The sequence below is a fragment of the Zalophus californianus genome, chromosome 5 (genome assembly GCF_009762305.2).
Source record: "Zalophus californianus isolate mZalCal1 chromosome 5, mZalCal1.pri.v2, whole genome shotgun sequence".
NCBI lineage: Eukaryota > Metazoa > Chordata > Mammalia > Carnivora > Otariidae > Zalophus > Zalophus californianus.
This window is the reverse complement of record NC_045599.1, coordinates 77,684,019-77,699,273: the sequence shown is the minus strand read 5'-3', so window position 1 is coordinate 77,699,273 and position 15,255 is coordinate 77,684,019. Positions and strand designations below refer to the sequence as shown.

The window sequence follows — 15,255 nt, the reverse complement described above, 5'->3', positions numbered from 1 at the left end:
ACAAATGCTGGGTTGTAGGGTAGCTCTATTTTCAACTTTTTGAGGAAACTCCATACTGTTTTCCAGAATGGCTGCACCAGCTTGCATTCCCACCAACAGTGTAGGAGGGTTCCCCTTTCTCCGCATCCCCACCAACATCTGTCGTTTCCTGACTTGTTAATTTTAGCCATTCTGACTGGTGTGAGGTGGTATCTCATTGAGGTTTTGATTTGGATATCCCTGATGCCAAGCGATGATGAGCACTTTTTCATGTGTCTGTTGGCCATTTGGATGTCTTCTTTGGAAAAATGTCTGTTCACGTCTTCTGCCCATTTCTTGATTGGATCATTTGTACTTTGGGTGTTGAGTTTGATAAGCTCTTTATAGATTTTAGATACTAGCCCTTTATCGATAAGTCATTTGCAAATATTTTCTCCCATTCTGTTGGTTGTCTTTCGGTTTTGTTGACTCTTTTGCTGTGCAAAAGCTTTTTATCTTGATGAAGTCCCAATAGTTCATTTTTGCCCTTGCTTCCCTTGCCTTTGGCAATGTTTCTAGGATGAAGTTGCTGTGGCTGAGGTTGAAGAGGTTGCTGCCTGTGTTCTCTTTTACGATTTTGGACTCCAGTCTCACATCTAGGTCTTTCAACCATTTTGAGTCTGTTTTTGTGGGTGGTGTAAGGAAATGGTCCAGTTTCATTCTTCTGAATATGGCTGTCCAATTTTCCCAACACCATTCACTGAAGAGACTTTTTTCCATTGAACATTCTTTCCTGCTTTGTTGAAGCTTAGTTGACCATAGAGTTGAGGGTTCATTTCTGGGCTCTCGATTCTGTTCCATTGATCTATGTGTCTGTTTTTGTGCCAGTACCGTACTGTCTTGGTGATTACAGCTTTGTAATAGCGCTTGAAGTCCAGAATTGTGATGCCACCAGCTCTGCTTTTCTTTTTCAACATTCCTCTGGCTATTCGGGGTCTCTTCTGGTTCCATACAAATTTTAGGATTATTTGCTCCATTTCTTTGAAAAAAGTGAATGGTATTTTGATAGGGATTGCACTGAATGTGTAGGTTGCTCTAGGTAGCATTGACATCTTCACAATATTTGTTCTTCCAATCCATGAGCATGGAACCTTGTTCCATTTCTTTGTGTCTTTTGCATGTGTCTTTATTTCTTTCATGAGTATTTTATAGTTTTCTGAGTACAGATCCTTTGCCTCTTTGGTTAGATTTATTCCTAGCTATCTTATGGTTTTGGGTGCAATTTGAAATGTGATTGACTCCTTAAATTCTCTGTCTTCTGTCTTGTTATTGCATTGACTTTATATCCTGCCACTTTACTGAATTCCTGTATGAGTTCTAGCAGTTTTGGGGTAGAATCTTTTGGGTTTTCCACATAATGTATCACATCATCTGCAAACAGTGAGAGTTTGACTTCTTCTTTGCTAATTTGGATGCCTTTGATTTCTTTTTGTTGTCTGATTGCTGTGGTTAGGACTTCTAATACTATGTTGAATAACAGTGGTGATAGTGGACATCCCTGCCATTTCCTGACCTTAGGGTGAAAGCTCTCAGTTTTTCCCCATTGAGAATGATATTCACTGTAGGATTTTCATAGATGGCTTTTATGATGTTGAGGTATGTACCCTCTATCCCTATACTCTGAAGAGTTTTGATCAAGAAAGGATGCTGTACTTTGTCAAATGCTTTTTCTGCATCTATTGAGAGGATCATATGGTTCTTGTTCTTTCTTTTATTAATGTATTGTATCACATTGTTTGATTTGCGTATGTTGAACCAGCCTTGCAGCCCAGGGATAAATCCCACTTGGTCATGGTGAATAATCCTTTTAATGTACTGTTGGATCCTATTGGCTAGTATTTTGGTGAGAATTTTGGCATCCATGTACATCAAGGATATTGGTTTGTAATTCTCCTTTTTGATGGGGTCTTTGTCTGGTTTTGGGATCAAGGTAATGGTGGCCTCATAAAATGAGTTTGGAAGTTTTCCTTCCATTTCTATTTCTTGGAACAGTTTCAGGAGAATAGGTATTAATTCTTCTTTAAATGTTTGGTAGAATTCCCCTGGGAAGCCATCTGGCCCTGGGCTTTTGTTTGTTGGGAGATTTTTGATGACTGCTTCAGTTTCCTTAGTGGTTGTAGGTTTGCTCAGGTTTTCTATTTCTTCCTGGTTCAGTTTTGGTAGTTGATATATCTCTAGGAATGCGTCCATTTAATCCAGGTTATCTAATTTGCTGGCATAGAGTTGATTATAATATGTTCTTATAATTGTTTATATTTCTTTGGTGTTGGTTGTGATCTCTCCTCTTTCATTCATGATTTTGTTGATTTGGGTCCTTTCTCTTTTCTTTTTGATAAGTCTGGCCAGGGGTTTATCAATCTTGTTAATTCTTTCAAAGAACCAGCTCCTAGTTTTGTTGATCTGTTCTACTGTTCCTTTGGTTTCTATTTCATTGATTTCTCTTCTGATCTTTATATTTCTCTTCTCCTGCTGGGTTTAGGCTTTATTTGCTGTTCTTTCTCCAACTCCTTTAGGTGTAGGGTTAGGTTGTGTATTTGAGACCTTTCTTGCTCCTTGGGAAAGGCTTGTATTGCTATATACTTTCCTTTTAGGACTGCCTTTGCTGCATCCCAAAGATTTTGAACAGTTGTGTTTTCATTTTCATTTGTTCCCATGAATTTTTTTAATTCTTCTTTAATTTCCTGGTTGGCCCCTTCATTCTTTAGTAGGATGCTCTTTAGCCTCCATGTAATTGAGTTCTTTCCAACTTTCCTCTTGTGATTGAGTTCTAGTTTCAAAGCACTGTAGTCTGAAAATATGTAGGGAATTATCCCAGTCTTTTGGTACCAGTTGAGACCTGATTTGTGACCTAGGATGTGATCTATTCTGGAGAATGTTCCATGGGCACTAGAGAAGAATATGTATTCTGTTGCTTTGGAATGGAATGTTCTGAATATATCTGTGAAGTCCATTTGGTCCAGTGTGTCATTTAAAGATTTATTTCTTTGTTGATCTTTTGCTTAAATGATCTGTCCATTTCAGTTAGGGGGGTGTTAAAGTCCCCCACTATTATTGTATTGTTTTGATGTGTTTCTTTTCCTTTGTTATTAATTGGCTTATATAATTGGCTGCTCCCATGTTAGGGGCATAGATTTTAATTGTTAGCTATTTTTGTTGGATAGACCCTTTAAATATTATATAGTGTCCTTCCTCATCTCTTATTATAGTCTTTGGTTTAAAATCTAATTCATCTGATATAAGGATTGCCACCCCAGCTTTCTTTTTGTGTCCATTAGCATGGTAAATTGTCTTCCACCCTCTCACTTTCAATCTGGGGGTGTCTTGGGGTCCAAAATCAGTCTCTTGCAGACAGCATATCGATAGGGCTTGTTTTTTATCCAATCTGATACTCTGTGTCTTTTGATTGGGGCATTTAGCCCATTCACATTCATGGTAACTATTGAAAGGTATGAATTTAGTGCCATTGTATTGCCTGTAAGGTGACAGTTACTATATATTGTCTCTGTTCCTTTCTGGCCTATGTTAGTTTTAGGCTCTCTCTTTGCTTACTGGACCTCTTTGACTATTTCTTGCAGGGCTGGTTTCATGTTTGCAAATTCCTTTAGTTTTTGTTTGTCCTGGAAGCTTTTTATCTCTCCTTCTATTTTCAATGACAGCCTAGCTGGGTATAGTATTCTTGGCTGCATATTTTTCTCATTTAATGTTCTGAATATATCATGCCAGTCCTTTCTGGCTGCCAGGTCCTGTGGATAGGTATGTTGCTAATCTAATGTTTCTACCATTGTAGGTTACAGATCTCTTGTCCCGAGCTGCTTTCAGGATTTTCTTTGTCTCTGAGACTTGTAAGTTTTATATTAGATGTCGGGGTGTTGACCTATTTTTATTGATTTTGAGGGGGTTTCTCTGTGCCTCCTGGATTTTGATGCCTGTTTCCTTCCCCACATTAGGGAAGTTCTCTGCTATTTTGCTCCAACATACTTTCTGCCTCTCTCTCTCTTTCTTCTTCTTCTGGGATCTCAATTATTCTAATATTGTTTCATCTTATGGTATCACTTATCTCTTGAATTCTGCCCTTGTGATCCAGTAGTTGTTTATCTCTCTTTTTCTCAGCTTCTTTATTTTCCATCATTTGGTCTTCTATATCACTAATTCTTCTGCCTCATTTATCTTAGCAGTTCGAGCCTCCATTTTAGATTGCACCTCATTAATAGCCTTTTTGATTTCAACTTGGTTAGATTTTAGTTCTTTTATTTCTCCAGAAAGGGTTTTTCTAATAATCCATGTTTTTCTCAAGCCCAGCTAATATCTTTAAAATTTTCATTCTTAACTCTAGTTCTGACATCTTACTAATGTCTGTATTGATTAGGTCCCTGGCAGTCAGTACTGCCTCTTGTTCTTTTTTATGAGGTGATTTTTTCCATCTTGTCATTTTGTCCAGAGAATAGATGAATGAGAGAACAAAATGCTAAAAGGGTAACAACGACCCCAGAAAAATATACATTGAACAAATCAGAAGAGACCTGAAACCAGGGGAAAAGAATGGGAAAGAAAGAAAAAAGAAAAATATAAACAAAAGAAAAAGATTAAAAAAAAAAAAAACACCTAACAAACAAACAAAAAAACACCTAACAAACAAACAAAAAAACAGAATATGATCAAATATGATCAGGCTGGTGCATAGATCAGTGCCACACACTAGATTGTGGGCGTATTTTGGTCTGTTAGAAGAAAGTGCCTCCCAAAATTTTAAAGAAAGAAAAACTTATATATGTACAAAAATAAGGGTAAATACAATGAAGGGATGGAATATGACTGTAAAGATGAAAATTATAAAAGATTTTATAAAAGGAATTGATAAGAAGTTGGTTTAAAAAAAAAGAAGAGGTTTAAAAAAAAAAAAAGGGGAGAGAATGTGATCAGGCAGGAGACTAGAAAAAAGCCATACACTAGAGATTTAGGGTATATTTTAGTATGTTAGAAGAAACTATATCCCAAAATTTTAAAGAGAGAACAACTTATGTATATATATACCAAAAATAAGGTTAACTACTATGAAGGGATAGAATGACTCTAAAAATGACAAATAAAAAAGATTTTTTAGGAAAAGGATTGATAAGATATTTGTTGAGAAGGGAAAAAGAAAAATTCAAAAAAAGAAAAAGAAAATTAAAAAAATTAAAAAAAATTAACTTTGAAAGACTAAAGAATCATGGGAAGAAAGCCATGAATTCTATGTGCAGTATTCCCCTAGCGCTGGAGTTCTCCCTAACTATGACTCATAACTCAGAAGAAATAAAAAAATGATTGGAAGTTAGGTCCAGAGAAATGAAAAAAAAAATAAGAAAAGAAACCTTTGGGTAGGCAAAGCAAATGACAAAATGAGAAAAATATTTGTAACTCTCCTCAGAGACAAAATGTTGCATCAAATAATGCAACATATGTTAAGAAAGAAGAAAGAGAAGAAGATAGCAGGAGGGGAAGAATGAAGGGGAGTAAATCAGAGGGGAGACGAACCATGAGAGAAGATGGACTCTGAAAAACAAACTGAGGTTTCTAGAGGGGAGGAGGGTGGGGGAATGGTTAGCCTGGTGATGGGTATTAAAGAGGGCACATTCTGCATGGAGCACTGGGTGTTATGCACAAACAATGAATCATGGAACACATCAAAAACTAATGATGTAATGTATGATGATTAACATAACAATAAAAATTATAAAAAAAAAAGAGGCAGTGGGATCGTGTCTGATTTACAGTGAAGAAATGAAAGGCCAGAGGCTGTGTCTAGAGCCACAGGCTCTGATGGCAAAACAAGAGGTAGTTCTGCTTGCACTTAGAATATGTTGGAACGCATAGTGAGACCTCAGCAAAAAGAGTCTGGATGGGGTTGTATCAAATGCCCAACAGAGGAGGGAAGAAATATAAATTATTTTCTACTGATGATGATTACCCGGGATCAAAAGAATTTCTGGAATGTTTCCCAGTGTTGAGGGTAAGTGGAGGAGACTTCAAAATTACTATGAAAGCCCAAAACTTGATAGAGCATCAGCTTAAAACTTTAACTCAATGTTAATATATATAATATTTATACATATATATACATATGTATATGTATGTATATATAGTCATGTAGCCACCACTATAATTAAGATATGGAAACTTTCCATCTTCCCCAAATTTCCTTCACTTCCGTTTACAATCAATCCTTCCCGCACTCTGGCCTTGATCTGCTAAAGATCTGGCTTCTGTAACCATAGATTGTTTCTGCCTATTCTAAAGTTTCATGTACTAAAAGTCAGCTAGACACTTAGCCAAATAAAATAAAATGTATAGCAAATCATTGTCTCAAAGACTTGAGAGTTATATGGGAAAAACGAAAGAACAAAGATTCTATGAGTCTAGGCTTTGTCAGAGAATGAACTATAAATGTGTGCAAATCCTTTATACATAATAACTTGCCAGGAATATTGAGTCACAACAGCCCCAAATTACTGAGCAGAAGATATGTTTCAACATTGTAGTTAAACACATGTTTGTTGTTGTTGTTGTTGTTGTTTTTACCTACTTGTAAGTCACAGAAGATTAAAAATATCCATTTTCTGGACTTCTTCCTGAAGTTCACCTCCCAGTGCACTCATATAAAAATAGTACTTTTGTATCAACCATGATCTAATTAGCTGATTAAATTCAACAAAGATTATAATACACTATAAAAAGATAAAAATACAAGGGGCTAAATTTATGCATATATTTTGAGATATGAGTCCTTGGTTAGATACAAGGTTCGCAAGTATTTTCACCAAGGCTACTTTACCTTTTCATCTCTTGTTTTTTCTTAAAGAAAAAAAGTTTTTAAGTTTGATGATGTCCAATTATTGATTTTTTTTTCTTTTATGGATCATTTCTTTGGTGTTCTGTTTAGGAACTCTTCATCGAGTACCAGATCCAGGAAATATTCTAGTACTTTTACAGTTCAATGTTACATATTTGAATCTATGATTATTTTGAGGTACATTTATTTATTTTGTCTGTGGTTCTCTCATTGCTCTATCATCATTTGTTGAAAGGACTTATTTTTTCCCATTAAATGGCTTGTATATCTTTATAAAAAATTAACTGACTATACTTATGTGGGACTATTTCTAGGTTCTTTATTCTGTTCTACTGATCCATGTGTCTATCCCTTCTCTGTGAGTATAATGGTCTTGATTATTGTGGTTCTATAGTAAGTCTTGAATTCAGGTAGAATTATCTTCCTAATTCATACTTTTTTTTTCAAAATTGTTTTGATATTCTAGTTCCCTTACCTTTCCATATGAATTTTAGAATCATCTTGTCTTTATCTATAAAAGAACTTGATGAAATTTTGAGAATTTCATTAAAATTGTATATAAATTGAGAATTGATTATTTTTACTATGGTGAGTCCTTCAATCCATTTATAGTGTTTCAATTTATTTAGATCTCATTTCATTACTATTTTATAATTTTCAAAATGCAAGTCCTGTGTCCATGTTTTATTGAATTTACACAAAAGTACTCATATTTTTTGTTACTGTACTCTCTTTGTTTCCTGGGGGGGAGCTGTGATATTAGCATGGTCAAGAGTACTCAGCTCCACTTTGGCCCACACAGCTCCTCCATGAAGGGTCTCCACCTGGCTGTCCAGGTGAGGCCTCTTCCAGACACCGGCCGGTGGGGTCTCGCGATCAGGTGCGGGATCTGCGGCTTACATGTACTGGAAAACCTCATGGTCAGGCGCAGGCGCTTTCAGAGGGTCCACAAGGTGCCGCGATCACGCTTGGGGTGAAGTCTCCGGGAAGCAGCCTTCTGGAACGTTTGGTGTGCGGACAATCGACTTTCTATGTTGATGATGCCTCAGTTTGCTCCTTTTCAACCCCCTTGCACTTAGCAACAGTGGTATTTTTTAATTTTAGTTTTCAAGTATTTGTTTCTAAGATATAGAAGTTCAATAGCTTCTTGTATGTTAGTCTTGTATCCTGTGACTTTGCTGAATTTATTTGTTCTGCAAGTTTGTTTAGATTTTATGTGGAATTTTCTACACGGATGATATATGCAAAAAGAGATGTTTATTTCAACTTCTCTAATTTGTGTGTGTTTGATTTCCTTTTCTTCCCTTATTGTACTGATTAGAACATGAAGAACATCTTGAAGAGCAGTGGGCACCCTTGCCTTGTTCCTGACCTGTGGTGGAAAAATTACTTTCACAAGTAAGTGTGATTATTTGTTTTATGCTTTTTGTAGATGTTCCTTATCAACTCGTGAACCTCTCTCTATATCTCTATTTTTTCAGTGAGTTTTTTTGTTTGTTTTATCATGAGTAGTTGTTGATTTTTTTAAATGTTTTGTCTGCCTCAATTGATATTGTTTTCTTTTTTAGCCTGTTGATATAATGGATTGCATTAATTATCTTTCCATTTTTGAGTTAGCTTTGTATTCCTGGAAATAACACCACTTGATCATAATTCATATTTTTTTATTTATTGCTGAATTATATTTACTAATAATTTAAGATTTTTTACATCCAGAGTCATGAGGGATATGGTCTGTACTTTTCTCTTTATGTATTGTCTCTCTCTGGTTTTGATAAATGATATGGACTTCATAAAATCAGTAGGAAAATGTTCCTTCTAATTTTTGGAAGAGATTGTGCAGAATTGATGTTAATTTTTCTTTAAGTATTTGGTGGAATTTGTGAGTGAAACCATCTGGGCCTGGAGATTGCCTTTTTTTAAATTAAAATTTCAATTTCCTGAATAGTCACGGTGCTTTTCAAATGATCTGTTTCATATTTGGTGCATTGTGGCAGTTTGTCCTTTTCCAGGACTTGGTCCATGGCTTGTAGTTATTACCTTATCATGCTTTGGTTGTGTTTGTGTAGGGTCTGTAGTGGTATCCTTGGTTTTATTGATTTTTCTTTATTGCCTTTTTCTTTTCAGTTCTATTGCTCTTTGCCCTTATTGTTATTATTTCCTTCCTTCTGATTGCTTTGTATTTTTAATTTGTTATTCTTTTTCTAGTTCATTAAGTGGTTTGAATTTTTTGAGACTTTCCTCTTTTCTACTATAAACATTTAATGCTCTACGTTTCCCTCTGGGATTACTTTAGCTGCCTCCAACAGTTACTGATATGTTTGTTTTCTTTTTTATTAAGTTCAATGTATTTTTGAAAAAAATTCTTTAGACTTCATCTTTGATCCCTGGTTTATTTAGGGGTATGTTGTTTAGTTTCCAAGCAATTGGAGATTTTCCTGTTATCTTTGTGTTATTGATTTCTAGTTTGATTCCATTGTGATCAGAGAACACACTCTATATGATTTTAATTCTTTAACATTTGTTGAAGTTTGTTTTCTGGCCCAGCATATCTTGGTATTTGTTTATTGCAAAAAATAGACTGTTCATATGAGTGTTCTATAAATGTGATTAGATCCTGTTTGTAGCTGGTCTTGTTGGTTTATTCTATATCCTTGCTGATTATCTGTCTAAATGTTCTATCAATTGTGGAGATAAAGGTTTTTAAATCTCTAAATATAACTGTGGAATTGTTTATTTCTCCTTTCATTTCTGTCATATTTTGCTTCATATATTTTTCAGTACTGTCACTTGGTGCATACACATTTAGGTTTGCTAGATATGGACTAGTTCTTTTACCTTTATGTAATGTCCCTCTCTGTCCCAGTAAATTTCTGTGTCTGGAAATCTACTTTATTTGATAAAAATATGCTCATTCCTGCTTTATTTGATTAATGTTTTTTTTCTACCCTGTGTTCAGCCAACCCCTATCATTATATCTGAAGAGAACTTCTTGTAGACATCATATTGTCAGATCCTTTTTTAAAAATCAGTGTTGTCATTCTCTTTTACATGGTTTATTTAAATGTCATTTTTGATGGGTTAGGGCTTAAATCTGCCACTTCTTTTCTCTTAGTTCTTTCTCTTTTAGGGTAGGGCATTTTTTTTGTTTGTTTGTTTATATTTTACTACATACATGCTGGTTAGTGGAACATTTGTAAGGATTTCATTTTATTTTTTTCATTTTAATCTATAGGGATTTATGTGTGTCTCTCTCTTCCTTTCTGTACATAAGTTTCCCTCCCCCCACCCCATGGTTTCTCTTGGTATTATACTTTATGTTCAAAATATATCACATTTTAATGGAGTCAACATTTTGAATATTCAGTTAAGTATAGAACCTTACCTTCCTTTTGTCCTTTTGTCTTCCTCCACCTATAATTTAATTGTCTTAAAATTTTCTTTGAAATATATGTTAGAGACCATTGTAATCTTTACAGAAAACTCAAAAGAAAGAGAAATATCTTTTGTATTTTCCCATATTTTGCTCTTTTCCTTATCTTTCTTGTTTTTTTATTGCTCCACACCTCCTATTTTTTTTCCTGTCTGTTCACTAAATTTCTTTCAGGCATTCTTTTATTTTTATTTTTTTTTTGAAGATTTTATTTATTTATTTGAGAGAGAGAGAATGAGAGACAGACAGCACAAGAGGGAAGAGGGTCAGAGGGAGAAGCAGACTCCCCGCTGAGCGGGGAGCCCGATGCGGGACTCGATCCTGGGAATCCAGGATCATGACCCGAGCCGAAGGCAGTCGCTCAACCGACTGAGCCACCCAGGCGCCCTCAGGCATTCTTTTAGGATAGATCTACTGGAGGACATTTCTCTTAGGTTTCCTACACCTGAGAATGTTTTAATTTACCCTTTTTTGTTTGTTTGTCTGTGTGAAGCCTTTGACCAACCTCTCCCTATTTCCTCCAGTCCCCAGCCCCTGATAATCACCATTCTAGTCTCTGTTTCCATGAGTTTGGCTTTGTAGATTCCATATATAAATGATATACAGTATTTGTCTTTGTCTGACTTATTTCACTTAATCAGCATAGTGCCCTCAAGGTCCATCCATGTTGTGAATGATAGGATTTCCTCCTTTCTCACGGCTGAATAATGTTCCATTATATATATATATGTGTACACACACACACACACACCACATACACACACATGCACGCACCACATTTTCTTCATCTGTTGATGGGTTCTTAGGTTGTTTCCATATCTTGGCTATTGTGAATAATGCTGCAATGAACATGGAAGTTCTAGTATCTCTTTCGGATCCTGTTTTCATTTCCTTTGACTGTATACCCAGAGTGGCACTACTGCATCATATCATAGCCCTATTTTTAAATTTTTTGAGAATCCTCCATTCTGTTTCCCCCTTTACTTCTGAAGTATATTTTCACTTGATAGAGAATTCCTGTTTGACAGTTTCTTTTCTCAGCACTTTTTTTTCCCCTCAGCACTTTATTTCTGAAGTATATTGTCACTTGATACAGAATTCTTGTTTGACAGGGTTTTTTTCTTTTCCTTTTTTTTCCTCAGCACTTGAAAAATATGCCACTTCTTTCTGGCTTCAGTGGATTCTCATGAGAAACCCTCTGTTATTCAAATCCTTTATTCAAATTCTTTTTCCCCTCTAGGTAGTAAGGTGTTTTTTTTTTTTTTCTTTTTCTTTTCCTCATTTTATTTTTCTGACCACTTTCAAGAATTTTTCCTGATCTTTACTTTTTAGAAGTATGACTGATATGAAATGGCTTGCATTTATTTTGTATTATCCTGTTCAGGGTTCTTGCAACTGTTGAATCTGAGCTTTATGTCATTTGCCAAATATGGGAAATATTTAGCCATTATTTCTTCAAATGCCTTTTCAGGCCCAGTATCTTTCTTCTACCCTCTGAGACTCTAATAACACAAATGTTAGATCTTTTGTTATATTCCCACATGTTTCAGAGTATCTATTCATCTTTTTTTTTTTTTTCCTTCAGTCTGGTTTCTCTCTTATTCAGATTGGGTATTTTTTTTTTTTTTTTGTATCATCTCAAGGTCACTGTTTCTTTTGTCTTCTCCATTCTGCTGCTGAGCCTTATTCCTTGAGTTTTTAAAACTGACATCCAGGGTTGAATAGGGAAGAATGCTCCTCACAGCTGGGCAGGTGGCTGGTAGGCTGCTGAAACAGCTTTACTAGTTCATGCTCCCTACTAGACCTCTGTTGCTAGTGTCCTATGTGAGAGGAGGAAGTCATCATATCACTGCTAGCAGTGGTGGAAATCCTGATTTTCCCGAGGCCTCCTCTGAAACTATCCCTTTGGAGAGAGGAGGGACATATCACTGACACGTGGGGAAAAAAGTATAGGCCTCCCATGTGATCTCTACTGACCTCACACTAGGGGCTCACTGGCACTCATTTTGCATGAAAGTCTTAGTTGCATACTCTGACAACACCCTTATGGAAATTTGGTGAGCCATCGCATTCTGATGAATATGGACATCTAGGCTTTGCCCTTGGACTTAGGGAGAGGGCTGGTGGTGGAACCCTTTCCCCACCCCTGTTTTTTTCTTTGGCACTTGCCTGAAGAAGAGTGGTAATCATTGAAAGTTTTCTGTCTTGCTAGCCTGCACTTTTACTGGTCATTTTATTAGAGAGAAAAGCTTTTCTTTTCTATTATTTTCTTTACTTTTCTTTCTTTTTTTTTTTTTTTGGACCCATTGACATTTCTAGGTGGGTGCCTTCACCAGCACTCATCCATTCAGTCTGATATATATGAGGCCAAAAAACAAGTCTAGAGAAATCACCCCTGTTTGGGTCCTTGGGACCCGATCCATGCTTTTCTCTATTAAGGACCAAACAAACAAAACACACACACACACACACAAAAATAAAAAATACCAAAAACCCAAGTCAATTCAATTAGCTAATGGGCAAAGAACATAAAGAGACATGTTAATGAAGATGATACACAGATGGGAAGTAAGCACATGGAAGGGTGTTCAACCTCACTAGCCATTAGGGAATTGCATCTATTACATCAATAAGATGAAACATATATAAAATGGTATAGTCACTTTGAAAAATAATCTATCAGTTTCTTTTAAAAAATAGGTAAACAGACACTTACTGTATGACCCAACAATCAGACTCCTGGACACTAAACTTTTGAGAAATTAAAGCACATTAAAATCTGTCTATGAATGTTCATAGCAGCTCTATTTATAGTAGCCAAAACCTGGGAGCATTCAAAATGTTCCCGGAGAGAGGAATGATTAAACAGTCTCTGCTACAGCTACCCTGTGGAATACTACTCCGTGATAAAAGGGATGAACTATTGATACATGCCGTAACTTGGGTGGATCTCAAGGATGTTATTCTGAGTGAAGAAGCCATTTCAAAAGGTCACATACTGTTTGATTCCATTTATATAACATTCTCTAAATGATAAAATTATAAAGATGGAGAACATATTATGTGTAGTCAGGATTTAAGAATGGTCTATTTAGTTTCCTAGGACTCCTATAACAAAGTGTAGGTTTCCCAGCTATCCAAAAGTAGAGTGTTCCTATGAAACCTTTCATAAGCCCAAATGGTGGAAAGTGAAGAAACAGTTACCATTAATATACATGGGGAAACTTTTTGAGCATTTCCAGACCCCTCTCCAAAAACCTCTCTTAGGCTTTTCTGATACCTTAGGACACATCTTACTAATTGATGTATAAAATCAATCTAGATAAAGCACAGATGCTCACAGACACAGTTCACAGCTGTGGTAGCTTGATGCTGAGTGTAGTGACAAGGAAGGAGGTTAGTAACACTCTTGCTGCTCAAGGGTGTGCTGCCTCTATAAGGACTCACTCCAAAACAAATGCTGAATACTATCTTCCTTTTTTTTTTTTTAAGAGAAAACTCTCTTTGGATTTCTTTCAGTTAGCAAAAATAGGTACTAATGTATATCGTTTAGGAAAGTGTAGTGGTGTACAGAGAGGAGGTGGGTGGGTGGATGGGTGAAATGGGTGAAGTGGATTAAGAGTACACTTATGATGAGAACAGTATCATATAGAATTGCTGAATCATTATATTGTACACATGAAACTAATGAACACTCTTAGGTTAACTATACTGGAATTGAAAAAAATGAATGAATGAATAAATAAGTAAATAAATAAATAAAATAAAGACAAAGTGGCATAAATTGAACTTTCAGAAAGCAGGGAGGGCGCCTGGGTTGCTCAGTTGGTTAAGCGACTGCCTTCGGCTCAGGTCATGATCCTGGAGTCCCGGGATCGAGTCCCGCGTCGGGCTCCCCGCTCAGCAGGGAGTCTGCTTCTCCCTCTGACCTTCCTCCCTCTCATGCTCTCTCTCTACCATTCTTTCTTTCTCTCAATAAATAAATAAAAATCTTAAAAAAAAAAAAAAGCAGGGATATCTGTACCACAAACTAGGCAGCTTAAAACAACAGAAATTTATCCACACGGTTCTGGAGGGTAGCAGCCTGAAATCCAGGTGTCATCACCATTCCCTCTGGAGTCACTGAGAAAGAAATTTTTCCATGCCTTTCCTAGCTTCTGGTGGCTGCTGACAATTCTTGGCATTCCTTGGCTTGTTGTATTAACTCCAGTGTCAGTCTGTCTTCGTGTGACTTTTTCCCTGTGTTTTTGTGTATCCTTTTCCTCTTCGCATAAGGGCACAAGTCATTGGACTTAGGTTCCACCCTAAATATAGCATTTTTTCATCTAAAAATCCTTAACTAATTCTTTCTGCAAAAACCTATATCAAATAAGGACACATTCTTTAGGTTCTGGGAGGAAATGAATTTTTGAGGTATGTTAGTCAACGCATTACAGATGGTGAGGGAGGAACAGAGTCAATGAGCTATAAAAGGGTAGAATGTGGAAGATCTTTGTGGTGATAAAGTAGAGCTGTATCTTGATTATATTAAGGGTTACATGAGTCTACACATAAGATAAATGACATAAAACTTTTAAACATTTATTGGACGAATACCAATTTTCTGGTTTTGATATTCTCTTATAATTGTGGAAGACCTAACCTTGGGGAAAAAAAATGGTATAGGATGCATGGGACCTCTATGTATTCTCTTTGTAACTTTTTGTTATTTCAAAAATGAAAGTTACAAAAGAGGGCCTGGTAGTTTTCTTATGGATGACAACTTTTCCCATAATTATATGTAAATATTCTTTGCTTTTTTTTCTGTTTAATATAAGAAAGAGATGATCTCTGCCTCTTGAGGTAGGAAAAAAAACACATTAATAATTGCTAAAGTGTATCATGAGTCATATGTTTAATCCTATAATAGATTGCTTATGTTATCATAGAGTTTATACATTTGCTCAGAGTACTTAGGGATGAGATCCAATAATTA

General features: G+C 35.9%; 1 pseudogene; it reads left to right on the top strand.

Annotated features, from left to right (window-relative positions):
• Positions 1–5,911: 5,911 nt before the first annotated feature.
• LOC113928530 overlaps positions 5,912–15,255 on the top strand; it is a 73,412-nt pseudogene continuing 64,068 nt past the window's right edge.